The 19,114-nt window shown below is 40.5% G+C and overlaps 1 protein-coding gene across 1 annotated transcript in view; it reads left to right on the top strand.

Moving 5' to 3' along the window:
• The first annotated feature begins 4,618 nt into the window (after positions 1-4,618).
• Positions 4,619-19,114, top strand: part of LOC125897378 (cadherin-22-like) — a 395,305-nt gene continuing 380,809 nt past the window's right edge. The window contains exon 1 of the mRNA XM_049590690.1: positions 4,619-4,637. The gene's annotated coding sequence lies outside the window, so the exon portion shown is untranslated. The remainder of the gene's footprint in view (positions 4,638-19,114) is intronic.

The following is a 19,114-nucleotide window of genomic DNA, read 5'->3' as shown; positions in this document are numbered from 1 at the left end:
AGGGGGGGGGAAGGTGACCCTCAATATTTAGTAGAATTACAGTCTAAAACTGAATTATTTACTGTTGACCCTTTACAACATTCAGCATTTGGGAGGATCTGTTGCTCATCTGAGTTTGTATTTCACTTGGAAAGTGGAGACTAGCACACTAGGCTAGCTAGCTACTGGGTCCATGTCATTGGTTCGACAGCCCATTTGTTCGACATCCCATTAGTCCAACTGTCCGCGGTGCTGAACGGCTCGCGGCGGGCGTATGGTGCGCTGCGACCGGCTTGAGGCGGAGCAGGCTCACGGCTTACGTGTTTGTCACTTTCTTTTTCATTTTAACCCACACCGTGATCTTTTCCTGACCCTAACCAAGTGGTTTTTGTGCCTAAACCTAACCAGACCTTAACCACAGGGCATCATGATGATTTCGGAACGGACTTCGGAACAATGAGTTTAATATGGTCGGAACAATGGGATGTCGAACCAATGGGCAGTTCCCCTAGCTACTTAGTTTACTTTGCTAACGTTACCACTGATCCTCAAAAGACCCTTATCTTTAAGTAATTTCAACACCTGTTGTGTCATCGGGAGCTCCCGCACACTAGCATTAGCTGTATGTCCCTGTCATGGGTCCAGTTGACGAATTCACGTTTTGTAGGATGGCGAAGGCATGACCTGCCCTACTCTCCTTCCGACTGGCTAGTACTCATTATCTTCGTTGCTTGGGTTGGTTAGGTTTAGGCAAGAGGAGCGAGATTAGTGAGGGTTAGGGTTATGATGTAAGGATAAGCCAATGAGAGGCAGAGTAAGGCAAAGTAGGGTGGGTCATGTCTTCGTTGTCCCAGGAAAGTTGGTGGCTATGGTGGTCATAGCAACAGCCCTCTGTCACGTTACCCTGTGATTCAAATCATGACAGAGTAACTAACGTTCGCAGTCACACAGTAACATTGGAGGTGTTTCTTTCAAAAGGGTTTAGTTGGAGTTGAGTTCACAGAAGTCACCTGGAAACAAAGTTCTAAGCTGTGTTTGAGACTTTATGGTGAGCAGCAAATTTCTTTCAAATGTATTTGTTGTCTGACACATTTAAATAATTCTGAATGGGAAAATCAATTAAACTGCCTTGACAATTAACACAGGCCACAGAAACATGCAATCCTGAGGCTAAAACTGTGGAGCAGTTTCAAGCACTTTCTGTGCATAACAAACACAATTCAAGGTTACAGTCAGCCAGTGATGGGCGAAATCTCAGTTTTCCATTCTTTCTTCTTGATCACACACATCCTTGAAAGGGACAATACTGGGCTGTAGTGGTGATTTGTACAGTTCGCTTTCATACATTTCCATTTTTTGCAATTACATTTGCTCGCCTAAGGCTATATACACACACATTAATAAAGCTCTTGGCTGAACCAATCACAGTGTGGGTTTTCTGAAAGAATTAGGGGCAGTGGCATCATCAGAGTTGTAGAAATGACTGAAAACGACTGAAATGACTTCGTTCTGACCTGGTTGTTCTTGAGGTTAATTGTGATGTGCTTAGAAAAGGGGGACAGGCTTGTTTGAGTCCAGGAGGAACTGCAGATGAGAGTGAAGTACTTTGGGTACCACCCAGAAAGCACTGCAATTTTCTTTCATCTTAATTTTTCACTCTAGAGAGAGGAGCCCTTTTGTATCCTTTGGTGCAGCAATATAAATCCTCACAAGAATTTTAAATATAAAACTCCTCGCTGTGTTCTGTTGGGTAATTATCTCAACAAATTGTGTACGCAGCTTGCTCCTGTGAAAGGCCACGTCTGTTAAAAGTAAACTACAGCACCAAAATATTAAGAAGGTAATATTATTCATGGCATTAAAGTGTGAATGGAGTTTTTTCATGTGCAGATGACCCACATGTAAATGTAAACGACACAGACTGACTGGGCCGCTGGTGTCTGCCATGCACTCTTGTCATCCTGACAAGAAAAAAGCAAGACTAACATGTATTGTAGGTTATGGACAGTGACGTCTCTCTAATTGGCTCGCTGCTGTCTGTCCTGATTTACAAGTGTATCGAAGCTGCTTTCTCACGACACGCACATTATAAACAATTGGACATGGCTCCAGCTCACAATTACTTCAGTTCAATCTCCTGTCTGTATGCCTGTGTGTGTGTGTGTGTGTGTGTGTGGGGGGGGGGGGGGGGGTATGACTAAAGTTACCTTCAGGGACACACACTAGACTCAAAACCAGTTGATTGGAGACAGCTTGTCCACTTGGGGACAATGTCGTGTCCTTATTTCAGTAAAAACTTATTTTTGGGTCAATGATTATGGTGAGGGTTAGTTCAAGGTTAAGGGTAGGAGTAGGCAGGTAGTTGTTTTGTGTGTACTTGTAATCAGTAATTTTACACACACATAAATCAGCAGCTGCAGCAGAGAACAAGATGCAGGTGTGTCTGTAGCTGCAGGAGGGCAGAGCAACAGAGAGGTGACACAGCACTCAGCTCACACCTGATGCATGTTGTGCATACATCACATACACCTTGGAGCCTTAACGTGCATTCATGTGGCGTCAGAAGAATTGGAAAACTGAGCTCCTGACTGGGAAAATTCAAGTTGGAACAACAATTTTTGGCAAAAATTTTGGTACACGAGTTGCCAAATTGACATCATATGTAAAAACATGGTGGATGAAAGTAAATGTTTGGTTTATGGTAATAAACTTCTTATCTATTCATATATTTGCATGTCAATTTTTTGCTCACATGTAACTTTTTAACATGGTATGAGGTTGTAATCGTCAGTTGCTGCCAATGCAGAGTGTCCTATATTGATTAGAACAGTAAAGTCACTTTGTAAAATATAGGCAAGCTTTAAACTGTTAATGCTGTGCTGTTCAAACAAAATTACAGTGACTAATCATAACCTTGGGGATAACAAAGGGGTTGCACCAGAATGTATTTTTTTTTAAGATTTTCTGGGGGCTTTTTAGCATGAAAGGGTGGGCTGTTGGTTGAAATCAAACCCACGCCCACTGCAGTAAGGACAAGGCCTTTGTACATGGGATGCCTGCTCTATCAGGTGAGCTACTATTACCCCTTCTGAATGTATTATTGTTGGTAAAAAAAGCTAATATGTAGAATATGATATTGTTGTTTTGTATCTTTTCGCCATGAGGGATTGCCAGATGTAATACTGAATTCTGTGACCAGTGCCAGACTCTTGTTGAGTTTTGGGAATTGCTGAATGGTTAGGGCAGGGGTTGGCAACCTTTACTATTTAAGAGCCATTACTGGCCAAAAAAAAGAAAAAAAAAATCTGTCTGGAGCTGCAAAACAAATCTGAAAAAAGGTAAGAGCCTATTAAGTTTAAACTAATCCACCAACATTAGGAATAGGTCTTAATGAGCATCCATTGATATGCTTTACTACAAGGTGGCTACTCTGCAGTGGGCTATTTATAATTATTTAGTGCTTTAACTTTGCAGCGTTGGTGGAAGCAAATTAATCTGTCCACACACTGTTAAATCCTCTATTTTCCTCCAAGACTTTTCCATTTTGGATTTGGAATCCATAGCGAGCCATGCTAGAGAGACTCCATGCCACCGCTACTGAAAGATTTAGAGGAAAAGGCACCAGGTGGTAGACGTATGACGCACATTTTAGTTGATGAAATGTAAAAGCATTTTTTAATTCGATGTATAGGCTGCCCATTTTTACAGGTGTAGAATGCAGTTATCACTCTAGGCCTACAACAATGACATATGAAAATCTGAATGCTGAAAAATAACCATCATTTATTTTCCTATAATGCGGCTCCGGAGTTGCAGGTTGCCTACCGCTGGTTTAGGGGCTGGGTCAAGGGTTCTGATGGGGCATCCTATTCCCAGACATTTTTCAGCATTATTGCCCAGTTCAAAACATTTGTTCCAAAAGTAATATATAAAGTAATCAAAAGTAATAAGTTACTTTACTTTAATGTAGTAATTAAAATAGTTACATTAATTATTACATTTTGACAGACTAACAAGTAATCTGTATCCTATTACATTTCAAAAGTAACCTTCCCAACACTGAATACAACACATTTTCTTTGTGGTGTCAATGTTGTTTCCACATTATGACGTAAAGCTCAGAAAATCGCACCACCCGGGGGGCACCTGAATGCACCATAAAAGTTTCCGTTAAGATGCAGACAGTCACATCCGGCTGTGGCTAACAGTTGTTACGGTTAGCATTATTATAGCTGACATAGATAAAAAAAAAGAAAAGAAAGATTAAATCTACCTTATTTATATTCTAATTTAATTCTCCACCGTCAGACACGCAAAGTGAGCCAAATTAAACACACCTACGTTGCTACCTGACTCAGGTTCAGACTAGGCTAACTCCGGCTAACATGCTAACTCAAGATGGATCCGCCAGCGGGACGACTCTCTGTTTCTGTCAATAAGCGGTGGTGTGACTGAGTTCAGCTCAACATGGTGGAGCACTGAGGAGCACAGTGGGACACGGAGGCCGAGTAGACTGGTTATACTGGGACAGTGAGGCTGTGTGGTCTGGTTACAGTGGGACACAGAGGCTGTGTGGACTGTGTGGACCGTTACATTACCGTTATGGACCAGTTGGATGTAGAGCAGCAGAATGAGGAGACTTCACTGTGCACACACTGGTGAGTACAGAAACAAACTTTAACTCACTCTCCAGACAAGAACATTTACAACATACATGTGTGCTCATTGTTATATATAAAAGTGTGCAGTCTTTCCTCCCATGTTGTAATATGTGTTTGTGGCTGCAGCTGTCGTGGAGCTTCATTCTGCTGTTAGTTATATTCTACGTGAGGTTAATTAAGCTGTGTAACATTAGCTTAGTATTGTTTTTTACACCCGCTGCTGGTGTCCACAGACTTTTTATTTATTGTCATTTTTGTCTGAGTTGTATCTCTTTTCCTGTTAATTCTAGTTAGTCTAGTAGGAAGGGGGGGTCCCCATTGGCTTTTCTTTGCTAAATTTTGCAAAGAAAAGCCAATTACGCATAGACATACATTTTAAATCATTAAAATAACCATTTTAATTGATTTCTCATGCTTAATCTATGCAAAAAAGATGGTTTATTTGTCTCTGTACAATATATGGTTCAAAGTTGTGGATAAATTTGATTTTTTGAATTGGCTTTTCTTTGCAAAATTTAGCAGAAAAAATATGAAAAAAGCTATGACCTATTGGAAATCTTCCCAATTTGTCGGTATTTGGTGAGAAACATCAGCTTTTTAATAGCTATAGAAAACTGCCCAGCACTGTAAGCTTTCATTTGATTGGTTACATGTTGCTGTAACTAAAAAAATAAAGTCTGGGAGACTGTTAGAGCTATGTATACTCCCACATTTGTGATAGACAGGTCAAAATGAGGGATAACCATAACTCTTGAATCATACATCATACATATATAAATGAACCAATTTTTTAATATAATTTTTTTATTTTACAAATTGATTATGGTGTTCTCTTGATGACTGAAGTAGTTTTTATGTATTTAGTCCAAATAGTATTTCTATGGGCTGAAATATGTGCCACCAGAAACTGAATTTGAATCATTTATATTTGAATTTGAATTTCTAAACTTGAATAATTGCATTGAAAAACTGAATCTGAATAGTATCATTTGAAATTGAATGTATTTACGCATAGACATACATTTTAAATCATTAAAATAACCATTTTAATTGATTTCTCATGCTTAATCTATGCAAAAAAGATGATTTATTTGTCTCTGTACAATATATGGTTCAAAGTTGTGGATAAATTTGATTTTTAATTTTTCACCGGAATCCCGAAGACTACCCTTTTTCGCGATGGGAACATAAAAATCCATTATCTACAGACCTTCACGATTCCAAAAATATAGGTTTCATTTAGAAATCCACTGTGACCGTGGGGACCCCCCCTTCCTACTAGAGTAAGTGAGGCTAAACTGACTGATAATCAGTTGCAAAGACAGTAGAATGTAATGTACTGGTTTGGACTGTTGGGGCTCATGTTGCTGATGACTGGTGGCATTAAAGGTCCAGTGTTCAAGATTTTGGAGGATTTAATAACATCTGTATTGGTGATGACTGCAGATTGCATCCAGCTGAAACTTCTCCCAGTCATAATTCCTTCAGTGTTCATTGTTCAGGAGCTTTTTACTGGGAGCTAAAGTATCGACAGAGGTCTCCTCCTCTCCTAAACAAATGGACCAGGGGTCTCATTTATAAACATTGCGTATGCACAAGAGGAGGCCTGAAAGAGGTGTGCGCCACTTCTCACGCAAAAGTTGTGATCGATATAAACAGACTTGATGGGAGAAACTTTGACCCATGCTTACCAACATTTTGGAGACGGGAAACTGGCGACACAGATGAGGTGGAAGCCTGATTGTAGAAACTGTTGAACATTTTTTGGTGCACTCCATTTTTGGCTTTAGTCATGTACAGTTTTAGTGTGGATCCTACACATTGTGTTATAAAACTGAATAAAGCAGTTTCCTGTTACATATCCGGAAAGATATTTTGAAAAATGTAATGCAGTAATGTTTACATGGAGTACATTTCAGCTGACCTGCTTTTTACTTAAGTAAAGTTTTACACAAGTAATTTTACTTGCACTGGAGTAAAACTCCTTTGAAATAACAGTACTATTACTTGCGTACTACTACTTTTATAACCAAAACTTTTGGTTATGAAGTTTGAGTACGTCTCCAGGAAATGAATGTAAGACAATATAAATTCACTTATTACATCCACCTGTGTTAACATGGATGTGTGTAAAGCGAGGGACAGAGAATCTGTATTTTTTTTGTGTAGCTGTAAAAAAAGAGTACTGAGATATTTTACATGACTGGAAGTATTAATACCTCAATTTTAAAATACCCATGACAAGAAGGTTAAGTACTCAGTAGAACTGATCAATGTGAAGGTGATATATTATATTGTTGGATAGCTACTGATAAATTAAGAGATGAGCAGTGTTCTAATGTTGTCGTCAAAGTGAAGCTAATTTTGATTTATTTATGTACTGCTGGGGAGTTTGATCTGTAAATATACCAGGGCTGCAGCTACGGATTCTGTCACTAATCAAGTATTCATCCAATTATTCTGGTGATTAATCGAGTAGTTGGTTAAGATATACTGCACGTTTTCATTAAATTACTTTAGCTTTATTTAAGGGCATTAGTATTATATAGAGGAGCTGCTTGCTTGTGAAAAGCTGTCCAAAGTACAACTCTGTGACTTTCTAAAACAGGGTTTAATTGTATAATGAATATAATTAATTTTTTTATTGATAGTTATTAGTAGGCCTTTATAAATATTATAATTTGAGTTCCTATGACTGGCTAGTTTAGACTCATTCGCTGTGGTCAAGGGGTGCCTTATACCTGCTGATCCTTTTTACTGCAGTCCACATTAATATACCTGCTGTACTTGATTGGTGCATTTGGGCTCCATTTTCTACTCTGTGTGTATATGTGTGTGTGAGAGTGTTTGAGGGGTGCGTGAATGAGTGAGTAAGGGGTGTTCGTGTGTTAATGTGTGTGTGTGACTAACATAATAACGTGAATGAAGCTCAGGCTTTCACAAATTGACCACAGCATTTTAACAAAGCCATGAGGCAAATAATTTGCCCCAAGGCTTTTTAGTAATCGAATTACCAGAGTTACCTAGGAATCGTTTCAGCCCTAAAATATACATCTATCTATCTATCTATCTATCTATCTATCTATCTATCTATCTATCTATGACTTAGTGCATCCTTGGTCTTTTGCTGCTAAAGAAACAAGGCCCTGCTGAGGCACATCTACCATGATGTGAAGTAATAACACATAGACAATTCTACTGACTCAGCACACACCCACTGAGGCATTGAGAAAAAGACAGAAAAAAAAAGAAAAAGTTGAGCAGTGCAACAGATTAAAAAAAATCCTGTGCCCAGTCCGAGAGGGGAAGTTTTCCATTTTATTTTTCATTTTCATTATCTGTCTGGTGAAAGTATAAATGCCAGGAGGATTAGAGAAATTACATGGGCTCTCGCCTCTCCTGGCCTGGTGCTTATCCTCCTCTCCGCTCATCTCTCCCTCTCTCTTTCTGTCTTTTTTCATCTGTCGCTCCCCTACCTTCTTTGCCTTGCTCCCTCTGTTTACCCACCATCTTTCCTACTCCAATGTCCATTTCTCTCTTCTTTGCCTGTCTCTATCAATCTCCGGATGTCATAGCTACTCTGTCGCCTCCTTCACCTCGCTCCCCTGTGACATACCCCTTTTTCTATTTCTCCGACCCCTATCTTCGGTTTTAGCCATGCTGCTGCTTCTCCTCTCTTTTTGTAAGTGTGTCGCTCTCGTCGTGCTCGCTGGAACTCCCCACGGGGCTCACGCTGGATCAGCATGACTGGGCCCGGCCCCCATGGGTCCGGCCAGTTCTCAGCAAAAAGAAGTGTCTTAAGAAGCCTTCCCCCCTCCCTAATCCTTAAGATCTATTACAGATAGCAGCGCTGACACAGGCGACAGAGATTAGAGGGGGCAGATACTGACTGTATTGATTGGCCTTCTCATCCCGAGGCCAGCCCAGCAGCTTGCTCGTGTAATAGCACGCTGTAATGAAATTCAGCCAGGACGTCAGAGCCAGCAGCTCTAAATGCATAAAGACTGGACTGAACTGAGGTAAACTGGTGTTACTGTAAAGCCACCCAGCGAGGGAAGGGGACAGAGTGCCTGCTGGTGTACCATTTAAAGTGGAGGTTAGTATCCCTGATTCACCTCCCTAAATACATGCTGGCCCACAGTTGCCCAAATCTGCTGAGAGGAAAAAAACACTCTCTGTTTGGACCCAAGAGGTTTTTTTTTTTATGTCGTGTCATGAACTTGTGTTTTAGCGAGCCGTTTGTTAGGCATTTTTTGTTTGGCAGTCACATTTAGGCATGATTTTGGAGCCAAAAAACAAAAACCAGCTGGACCACTCACTTTGCAGTCCATTACCAGAGGTTACGGGGCCAAATTCATTTTGTGCTTAGCTCAAAAAGATATGAGCCAATTTTTTTTTTTTTTTTCCTTTTCAGAATTTGATAAATGTTGGAAATGCCCATGGCTCATTTAGGCTGGTACTTTAAAATTAGGATCAGTATGAAACACTAATTAAACTGATATTTCATGTAAAATAAAGATTGATGATGGCACAGATGTCTACTTGAAATTGCAATGGGAAGTCTTGATAGTTACTAGGTGTGAAAAATATTGCTCTGAGTTCAATTATTTTGCAGGTACAAAATGCTACATTTATAAAATGAAGTTCAATGTTCAAACAGCTGCTACTGACAGAAATTACAGTATTGACATTGGAAATATACAGTATCAGCACTGGCTGTGTGACAAAAAGACTGAGAGAATGCACATAATAGCATCAATTATATGTGGTGGAAAAATGGCAATGTTCCCAACCAAAGCAACTGAATTAAAGCACTTATGTCTATCCACATAATGTTATGCTGTCTAGAAATGGTGCTGAGATGTAAAGTCAATGGTTATTACACTTTTCAACAAATACTTACAAGTCTGAATGTAATAAATGCAAAGTCTTGCCAAAAGGACAATTGAGTTGCTTTGTATCCATCCAGCAGCATATTGCACATTTGCCCCTGCAGTTTCATTTGGTTGTCCCTTTAGCAGTCAAAAAAGTCAAAGTAATTTTAGAATTTAATGTTTATTCGTTACTGTCAGTGGTTTATTTATTGATCGAGGAACAGGCCGGCTGAGCCCATGTAGAGGAATTGACTGACAAAGGGGCTGGTTTATGCTAGAAAAGTGCTAGTTCATATGACATCTTGTACGACCTGAAGTATGAATAAGTGAATTGCAGTTAATTTTGGTCTGCAAGTAGAAACAAGAACATCATGTTTTAATCTACAAATAAATGTTAATAGCGTCACAGCTTCTCACAGAAAAAGTACATTGCAAAACATTACAATAAAGTAATCTAACATAACTTAGACACCTCTGCACTCCGAAAAAGGTGTTGGCTGAAGCTACAGCTTATAACACCTACCAAAAAATCAGAAGTATTAATAGATTTCTGAATGTCCACACGCAAAAGGAGGCATTGTACAATGTACAAGTACATTGTTTCTTTATGTCCTCTACAACAACGGAAAGAAGCATTTACTAATCTTAAGCCCTTATCGGCAAAACAACATCACTGTTCTGTTTTATGATGTGAGAACTCTATGGCAAGGGTTCGGTTTAGGTCATTGACTGTATATTAAGAAGAACAAAGCTTCTCCACTTCCTCCCACTGTACAAAAATGAGTCAAAACATCTTGGATATAGATATCTTGCACCGGTGATGTCAATTGGTGCCATAGTCTGTGCAGTAGCGATCTCCGAGGTATTGTGTTCCTGTCCATAGAGACGTCCAACTAATTATGATCAGCACTTTGCACACTGATTGGCACACACACCTGTCAATCAAGACGTCAAACCCACTTTTTATAGTATCTAATAATAGTCATAACCAAACTTATCAGAAAAATGAACAGTTGAACATACATTAATTATCTGAAACGGCAGAAACCATCTTTGGGAAAAACTTATTTGATGTGCAGTTTGCGTTTTGAGTTTGTCCCACATGACCTATTCTGCAGCCAGCCACCAGGGGGTGATGGACATGTTTTGGTGTCACTCTTAGGGGGCTGTCATGTCGTCCATACAGTCAGGCCAGGCAATATGTCCTGAAAATTGTATCAGGATTTTTTCTGGCTAAATCTCGATACATGATTTACATCTTGATATTTTTAAAATCTCATCAAAAGCATTAATGCTCAGACTGGGAGACAAATTCAAACATAACATTTCTGACCAAATACCATGTCTTATGTGACAAAGCTGTAGGGACGAGCTATTGTAGACTACTTACTTTTTTTCCAGAAAATATTACCACAATGAGATATTTGATCAGTAATCATCAATAATGTGGATAGAACGATTAAGTGGCTTAAAGTAAGTGCACATCACTTTACTAGGGCTGACCCAAAAAATTCGAAGCTTCGAAGCTTCGTTCGATGGCATGGGATTCGATTGTGAAAAAACAAAAAATTTGAATATTCTGCTTTTTTTTTCTGCCCTTTTTTTGGGGGACCTTGAACGCAACACCATCTCCGACAAAGAAATAGAAAGCCTGACGTGCAATGAATGGAGACCTGTTATCCTGCTTGAACACAGACAACTATATTCTTTCAACAATGTGACTCAAAATAATGATAAAATATTGATGTAAGATAATATGCTGATGGTGACATTTTCCACCGGTCCGCTGCGCTCTGAGTCTGGTGTCAGTGACACATGCTGCTCTAAGTCGCGCATCTGTCTGCTTGCGCTGCAGTGTGTGTTGAGAGTTTTAATTTTTAGTGTTAAATCAAAAGTTAAACACTACTTATCAGCAACCAGAAGTGTTTTTTCATTTGTGAATATTTTTATCTTAATTCTAGGGTTGCAAGAAACTACCTTTTCGCCATAATTTGTAAGTTATTAACTTTTTTGGACTTGTGTTTTTTTGCTCAGCACCCCCCGGTCGTCGAAGGCTTCGATTGTCAGCCCTACGCTTTAAAATGAAGGAAAAACATCATTTATGCAACATCATGTTACAACGATATCCAAAAACTAAGACGATATATCCTCAGATATCTCGATAACGAAACAATACTTTATATTGCCCAGCCCTACCATACAGTCTATGGTTTAGACTTGAAAACAACTTGGTTAGGTTTAAAGGGCCAGTGTGTAATATTTGGCATGGTTTATTGTCAATCTGAATCTGAATCTGAATATTCTACCCATTAATATGTTTATACAAGTGTATAATCACTATAAAATAAAATTCGTTTGGTTTTCGTAGCCTTATAATTATGCTTTTAAATATATATATAGCAAGGGCCTTGATTTAGAGAGGTCACCATCTTGCGCCGCCATATATGTACGGCAGACCGAGCGGACAATCCAGCCAGCCAGAGAATGCGTTTCGCGTGTATAAATAAACCAACGAAGACAGCGGAAGGAAGGAAGAAGGGGGAGGAAACAGCAGAGAGTGTTCATAGTTCGTCGATAGAGAGTAGTGAAAGTTTTTTTAGTTATAAAGTTTATGAATGGACCACACTTACCACACAACAGGAGAGAATGAACCCGAACCGTCATCTGTGAGGAAAAGAAGACGCAACTTCACTCCTTGTGATGCACTCTCTGCAGCGCTTTTCCTCCTGATGATATATCTCCCCAGCGATGGTAGCAGTAGCACCGAATCCGATTCTGTGCATTCAGCCTGTCTTCTCGCCCGCTCAGCATCAAACACATGGAGTTCCTCATCTGTATGCTCCGGCTCAAACAGGTATGGCTCTGGGTCTGTGTCCGCTACAAGAAACTCTTCAAAATCGCGTTCAAAGTCGTCCATTGCAGCTACTATAGTCCGGAGATATCGCTAGGCTAAATAAACAGCTGAGCTCTGTTTACTGGCTACGCTGTCAGTCAGTGTATGGGCTGGAGATTGAGCAGAGAGGGGAGGGGGGTCCCCACTCGGTATGGTAAACGAGTATGTGTATATGAAGTGTGTCTGTTACGCCAGAAGAGTCAGAGTTTGGGACGGAGTCTTTTACCCCCTGGAGTGTTACTGGAGTTTTTGGAGTGCTCAAATAAACTGGCCTTTTCCCCGAATGCTCCTCTGGTCTCCTGCTCGTGAGGGATTCATTACAATATCGTAACATGGTTTAGATTTCTAAATAAATATTCACCTCGTCACTAGATAGACCTACTCCTGAAAAACTTGTGCGCAAGGCTTTTTGTCCCTACGAGGCCACCGTCATTTACCCGACGGGAGGGGTGAGCGAGTGAGCCCTGCAATCTAGAATTTGACCACTGATGTCACTGTTTTCAACCCATTTTACACACTGGCCCTTTAAAGACTCATCATAAAATGACAACTTTATTAGGATATTTGTTGCCATGGTTACTATAATAAACACGTGGTTTGGTTCGGGACCGATTATTATTTAGCATAATTATGCTTTAACAAAAAAAAAAAAAAAAAGCAAATGTTGAATGTCAGTTGGAGCAGCATCCTCTATACTAGGACTTTGTCATTCGATAATACCGTCACTGTACTCCCTCCTTTGCTTCCAAAGCTTTTCGATTATCCGCCAGTCAGATTCGATGATGCCAACTGGCAGCTTTGCAACCGCGCCAATATCTAAACTGACCAAAACGACATCTGCAGGTAAGAATATCAGCTGTTAAATGTCCCACAGTCGAGTAACTCATTAGCTACCTAACTGACAATAGTGGTGGTTTGTTTGTGTGGTTGCTCATTCAGCAAGACAAAGTGTAGGAAAAGACATTTGTCCTTGTTTGGTGAGTTAGACGGAGCTTGATAGATAATGTGGGCTGTTTAAAGTCTGTGGCTCTGGTGTAGCAAGCTGCTGTCTGGCTGTTGCTGTGACCACCTGCTTATGATAGAACGGTGACGTTACTGCTTTATGCAAATACAATGAAATGATTTATTTGGCTGTATAGCTCTGTATATATAGCAGGAGAACAAACAGCATCCTGAATCTGTTTTATGCAAAGACGGGGGCGATACAAAAAATATAAAAGAGCAGATATCTGTGTAGTAGCTGGAGAAAAAACAATGTAATTTAATTTCAGTTGAACTCAAGCGACCAAGAGTCACATCAAGATTATTATATTAAGATTATATATTATTTTAGTGCCATTTACACACACACACACACACACACAGCTCAGCCAGAAAGAAGGCACTAATGAGAAAGCATTATGGGCACAGTGAAATGAATTGGCCAGCATGTTTATATTCCTCATCTATTTCATCCATTCATGAAAATACAAAAACTGCTTGAAATGCATTTCTTCCAGTGTGCTGGCTCCGTTCTGAAGGACTTTCCTGGCACTGTCAACCAGGGCAGGTGCAACACAACAAGCTACACTTCTCAATAGCTGCAGTACAGAGAATATCTCATGCAACTATGAATACACACAGATGGATAGAGGACAGCATTCAGAGTAGTACTTGTCCCGAAATCTGGAACATGTTGCTTTTTCAGTTATTGGTATTTTTGTATGGCAAACTCGACATGATAGGGATTACACACAGACTGTTGGGGTTGGTTGTATGTAGGGCTGCCCCCTAATAGTCGACCAAATGTTAGTTGACCAGAAAGGTCATTAGTCGGCAAGATTTCATGGGTTGTTTAGTTACAGGAAAATAAAAATAATAAATTAAACAAATGTGAAACTCTGTTAGGAGCTGCGCCTTGTCAAAGTAAAGCAAAACCTATAGGACCATGTGGGACTTTGAAAAGACAAACACAGGAAGAGGCCACGCTCAGCAGTCAGACAGTAGTCATGTTACAAACTAATCACTGCCAACATTTGATAATTTTAGTGCAGGGCTACCCAGAGCTTTACATCTGTCCCACGGACGATAGACCTACAACTTATAAAAAGCACCTGGAGGAAAATCAGCGCTGCACTCAGGATTTCAGATAAATAGGCTATACAACGCTTGTTAAGTTTGCTTAGCAACCCCAAACACAACCTCTCAAAAGCTGGCACAAATAAGGCGCAAGAATATTGCCCAGTGCCTGACCGAGCGTCTTCCAGGCAGTTAAAGCAGCAGCATGTGTACTGCCCCTAATTTCCAGGGCTGGTACCTGCGGTTATTCCACAGGCTAGTTAATAACATGTCAGGCAGGAAATCCAAAGTGTGGGATCATTTTGAGAAGGTGAAGGATGAACCCAAGGTGTTATGTAAACTCATCTTCATTGGTCGACTACAAACATGACGTATCATCTGAAACATGGAAGTAGCTACATGCCCATGAACCACTTAGCACAATCATTACTGCTTTGCCGACAGCGTCATTAACAGGCGGCTCACTCAGTGTGTGACGTGCACTTGTAGATAAAATATAGGCCTATATTAATGAAAGTTCATTAGTACGGTTTGGTATTTCTCTGTAATGTAGCACAATGTTAACAATGTTACTGATACTATTGTTTCTCACACCTTCAACTCAAACCATTGTGTTGCCCCGCCCAAAATATATCATTTAATGATTAAATTAATATCAAAACATGCGGGCGACTAGTCGACTAATGGCCCTAAATGATGACTGTTGGTAGACTGGGAATATTCCTAGTTGGGGGCAGCCCCACTTGTATGACAGTGCAGTTGTAAGAGATGCTTGACTCAGCAGTGGTGCTCTCCAGCCTCTTGATGTACCTAATAATATATAAGAAATGCATCTCAGTGCGGTTTATTGGATTTGGAGAATTGCTGTTTTTGCATTTGCTTTTCAAACTTTAAAGCAGAACGAAACTGACAGATCCTTTAGAGAACAAATACATATTCAAACAGCTCACAGTTTTCTGTATCTGCCTTCTGTTTGCCTTTTGTCCTCTCTTTACAGTACGGTACTGATATTTTTTCATTTGACTGTAATAGCTCTGCACGTCTCGGGCTCCACCAGTGCCGTTTACCTATAATAGAAAAAAGCGCATTAGCATTTATCCTGATTTATTACTGTACCAAACAATATGCTATTTTCAAGTGTTTACAATCCTTCATGGAGATGAGGATTACATGCAGAAGACACGTGACATATATTTTTGGTATGCTGTTGTCTAAAATCTATTATCTATTTATAGGCTCACCACGTGGCTCTAGTCAAACTTATTTCAGCATCTTTCTCACACACTACTCCTCCTCCTTAGGCCACCATGCTTGGAAGGAGCAACAGCCCCCCTGTCCCCTGGGTTTAGCTTGATGCAATGGATTGCCAACAACACGCAATAGCTACAAGGCCTCTGCTAATCACACTATTGATCCTGTAATTCCACCCATTTGAAACTCTTTACCTCGGTGGGCGGTATCAATGAATAAAGTCCAAGTCTCCGATTCTTCCCCCGTTCGTTGAGGCACCTGGTGTCTCTGGGGAGGTGATTGAGACCTGTGCGCCTTCTCCACATCACAGGTTTGCTCTCTTTTTAGTATTCAGCCGCCACAGACTCCACAGGAAAGTCTGCCGCGCTGAGAACAAACACAAATGGAGAACGGCTCATCGACCCCCTTCCCTTTGACTGCTTCTTTGTGGGACTGTTGTGTGTCGAGTTGTGTTTGTGTTGTGTTGTGTTGTTTTTTTTGTGTGTGTGTGCAAGTAAAGATTGTCACATCAGTGCAAAGATCTGGGATGCAAGAGAGGAGAAACCTTAGAATGTGAACTCTTATGGAATATCAATAGGCAGAGTAATGGCCTGGTTTTCGAGATGGCAGAGAAGGCTTTGGTCCATTGCGTGTCATTTCAAAAGCTCATGCTTGAAGAACAAAAACACAACAACACATCTGATAGTCCCAACAGCTATCTTGTGATTACACAACGTCCCCAAGTAGTTAGTGGAGTCTGTCATCTTGTCAGTGAATTAGATTAACTGTGACAGACCTCCTTGACAATAATTATGCTTTACGACGACAGGAGCGAACTCAGCAATGCGTGCCCTCTGAAGAAAAACCAGGCTGAAATTTACGACATTGCTCTGCATGTGCACTCTGCAATAACGCAGATGGAGCGAAGCAGCTAATGGTGGGTTTAATTTTTCTCAGCACTTTGCATCATATAATTAACCCTTTTACTGTAGATCTGCGAGCAGATGAGCTTGAAGTCCCAGAGTCTTAATGTAATGTTTTGTATGCCTTTTAATTAGACAAGGAAAGGAAGGAAACACACTGCAGTGAGAGATGCCAAATCACTTATACTTGTTTACATATTGTCCTTGAGTAGATGTAGGTCCGAGGGCAGGCATTTGAGGACAACGAGGATGTAATGAGGAGTTGAGGGAGAGTGTAGAAAACAAAAGAGAGAAAGGAGGTGGCATGGGAAGGAGCACAGAGCTGAGGATTGTCGAAATAAGAGTAACAGAAAGCAGGGGATTTACATAGTGTAGGTCTTGAATGGATTTACGGAGAAAGAGACTATATCTGATGGATTTGGGAGAGTGTATCAGTGGTTCTGGGAATATGTAGGTGAGCTCTGTATAATGTTGACGCAGGGATAAAAGTATTACAGGGAATAGGCTAAAGTGCTGTATGCAGAGAGGAGCAGATGAAGTGGTGTCATTTGAAATGGGATAGAAGAGAATTGGTGGAACTAGAAATGTGGTTTCCTCTCTTACTCCAGAAGTTAGAGCCTAGATGAGCTGGTGGACGCATGATAGCTGGGAGGAACTTTCAGTGAAACAGCTCAGGAAAAAAACAACATGGCATAAGCAATGTCTTCTTTCTTTTGAGGAGACGATTCTGATTTACAACTTTGGAACAATGTTCATTGCTTTGGTCATCATTCCTAATAGGGTTGGGTGATGCCTTCCGAATTGGCATATCAAGATCAAGATCAAGATCAAGATTGACTTTATTGTCCCACAGAGTGGGGACTTGTCTTGGGCCCTACACCCACACTGCAGCCATTGAAATGCAACATACTACATACAGTTGCAATCAAATTTATTTAACCCCCATTGCATATTAGGCCTATTGGCAAAATATACAATTTCTCAGCTGTTTGCAATAAACAAATTACACAAGAACTGTTTAAGTAGTTCAATAAAACTAATATTACAAGGGTTTTGATCCAATTTCAACACAAAATGCTACTTTTAATGACTACTGCAGTCTCAAAATTATTCAACCCCCTCATGACAAGCATCTTCAGTACTTAGTAGAGCACACCTTTTGCTATTATGACCTGCTGCAAACGTGATGCATAGCCAGACGCCAGCTTCAGACAGCGTTCCTGAGGAATTTTAGCCCATTCCTCATGGGCAATGGCCTCCAGTTCAGTAATATTCTTGGGTGTGCGTTTTGCAGCTGCCTTCTTCAAATCGCACCAGAGATTTTCTATGGGGTTCAAGTCAGGCGACTGTGACGGCCACTCTAGAATCTTCCATTTCTTCTTCTGAAACCAAGCCTTGGTGGACACAGATGCTGTCTGTGGACACATAGACGGCACGACGTTTTTACCTAAGATTTCCTGATACTTGACTGAATCCATCGTGCCCTCCACACGCTGCAGGTTTCCAGTGCCAGAGGCAGCAAAGCAGCCCCAGAACATCACTGAGCCACCGCCATGCTTCACTGTAGACAGGGTGTTCTTTTCAGCATATGCTTCATTCTTCTTCCTCCAGACATACCGCTGTTCCATAGGCACGAAAAGTTCCAGTTTTGTTTCATCACTCCACAGAACAGAATTCCAAAACTTCTGTGGCTTATTTATATGGTTTTGAGCATATTGGAGCCGACTTTTCTTGTGCTTTTGGGTCAGTAGCGGTGTACGTCTTGGAGTCCGGGCATGGAGCCTTTGGTGTTTAGTATGCGCCTTATTGTACAAACTGAAACCTGAGTGCCTGCTGCCACCAAGTCTTGCTGCAGGTGTTCTGCAGTCACTCGAGGGTTTTTGACCACTTGCCTCCTCAGGAATCTGGTGGCAGCCGCTGATAGTTTCCTCTTTCTGCCACGTCCAGGTAGTGTAGCCACTGTTCCTTTAACTTTGAACTTGCGAACTATGCTTCCAACTGTATCTCTAGGAATATTCAGAGCTTTTGCTATCGTTTTGTATCTTTTTTCTTGTTTGTGCAAGGCAATGATTTCTTCTCTGAACTTTTTGGACAATTCTTTTGACTTAGCCATATTTCTAACATGCAATCAAACGTCACTCTCAACAAAACCCTAGCCAGTCCAGGTATTTATGTGTTCTGTCTCAAGCACACCTGAACTAATGAAGCCCTTGATTAGTTGCATCAGGTGTGCTTGAGACAGGGGGTTGAATAATTTTGAGACTGCAGTAGTGGTTAAAAGTAGCATTTTGTGTTGAATTTGGATAAATACCATGGTAATATTAGTTTTATTAAACTATTTCAACTGTTCTCGTCTACTTTGTTTATTGCAAACAGCTGAAAAATTGTACATTTTGCCAGTAAGCCTAATATGCAATGGGGGTTGAATAATTTTGATTGCAACTGTAGTACATAGACAGATCAACATTATACCCAGCGCAGCAATAAGAAACACAA

Source organism: Epinephelus fuscoguttatus, linkage group LG1 (genome assembly GCF_011397635.1).
Source record: "Epinephelus fuscoguttatus linkage group LG1, E.fuscoguttatus.final_Chr_v1".
NCBI classification, from domain to species: domain Eukaryota; kingdom Metazoa; phylum Chordata; class Actinopteri; order Perciformes; family Serranidae; genus Epinephelus; species Epinephelus fuscoguttatus.
This window is presented reverse-complemented; position numbering and strand designations above follow the sequence as displayed.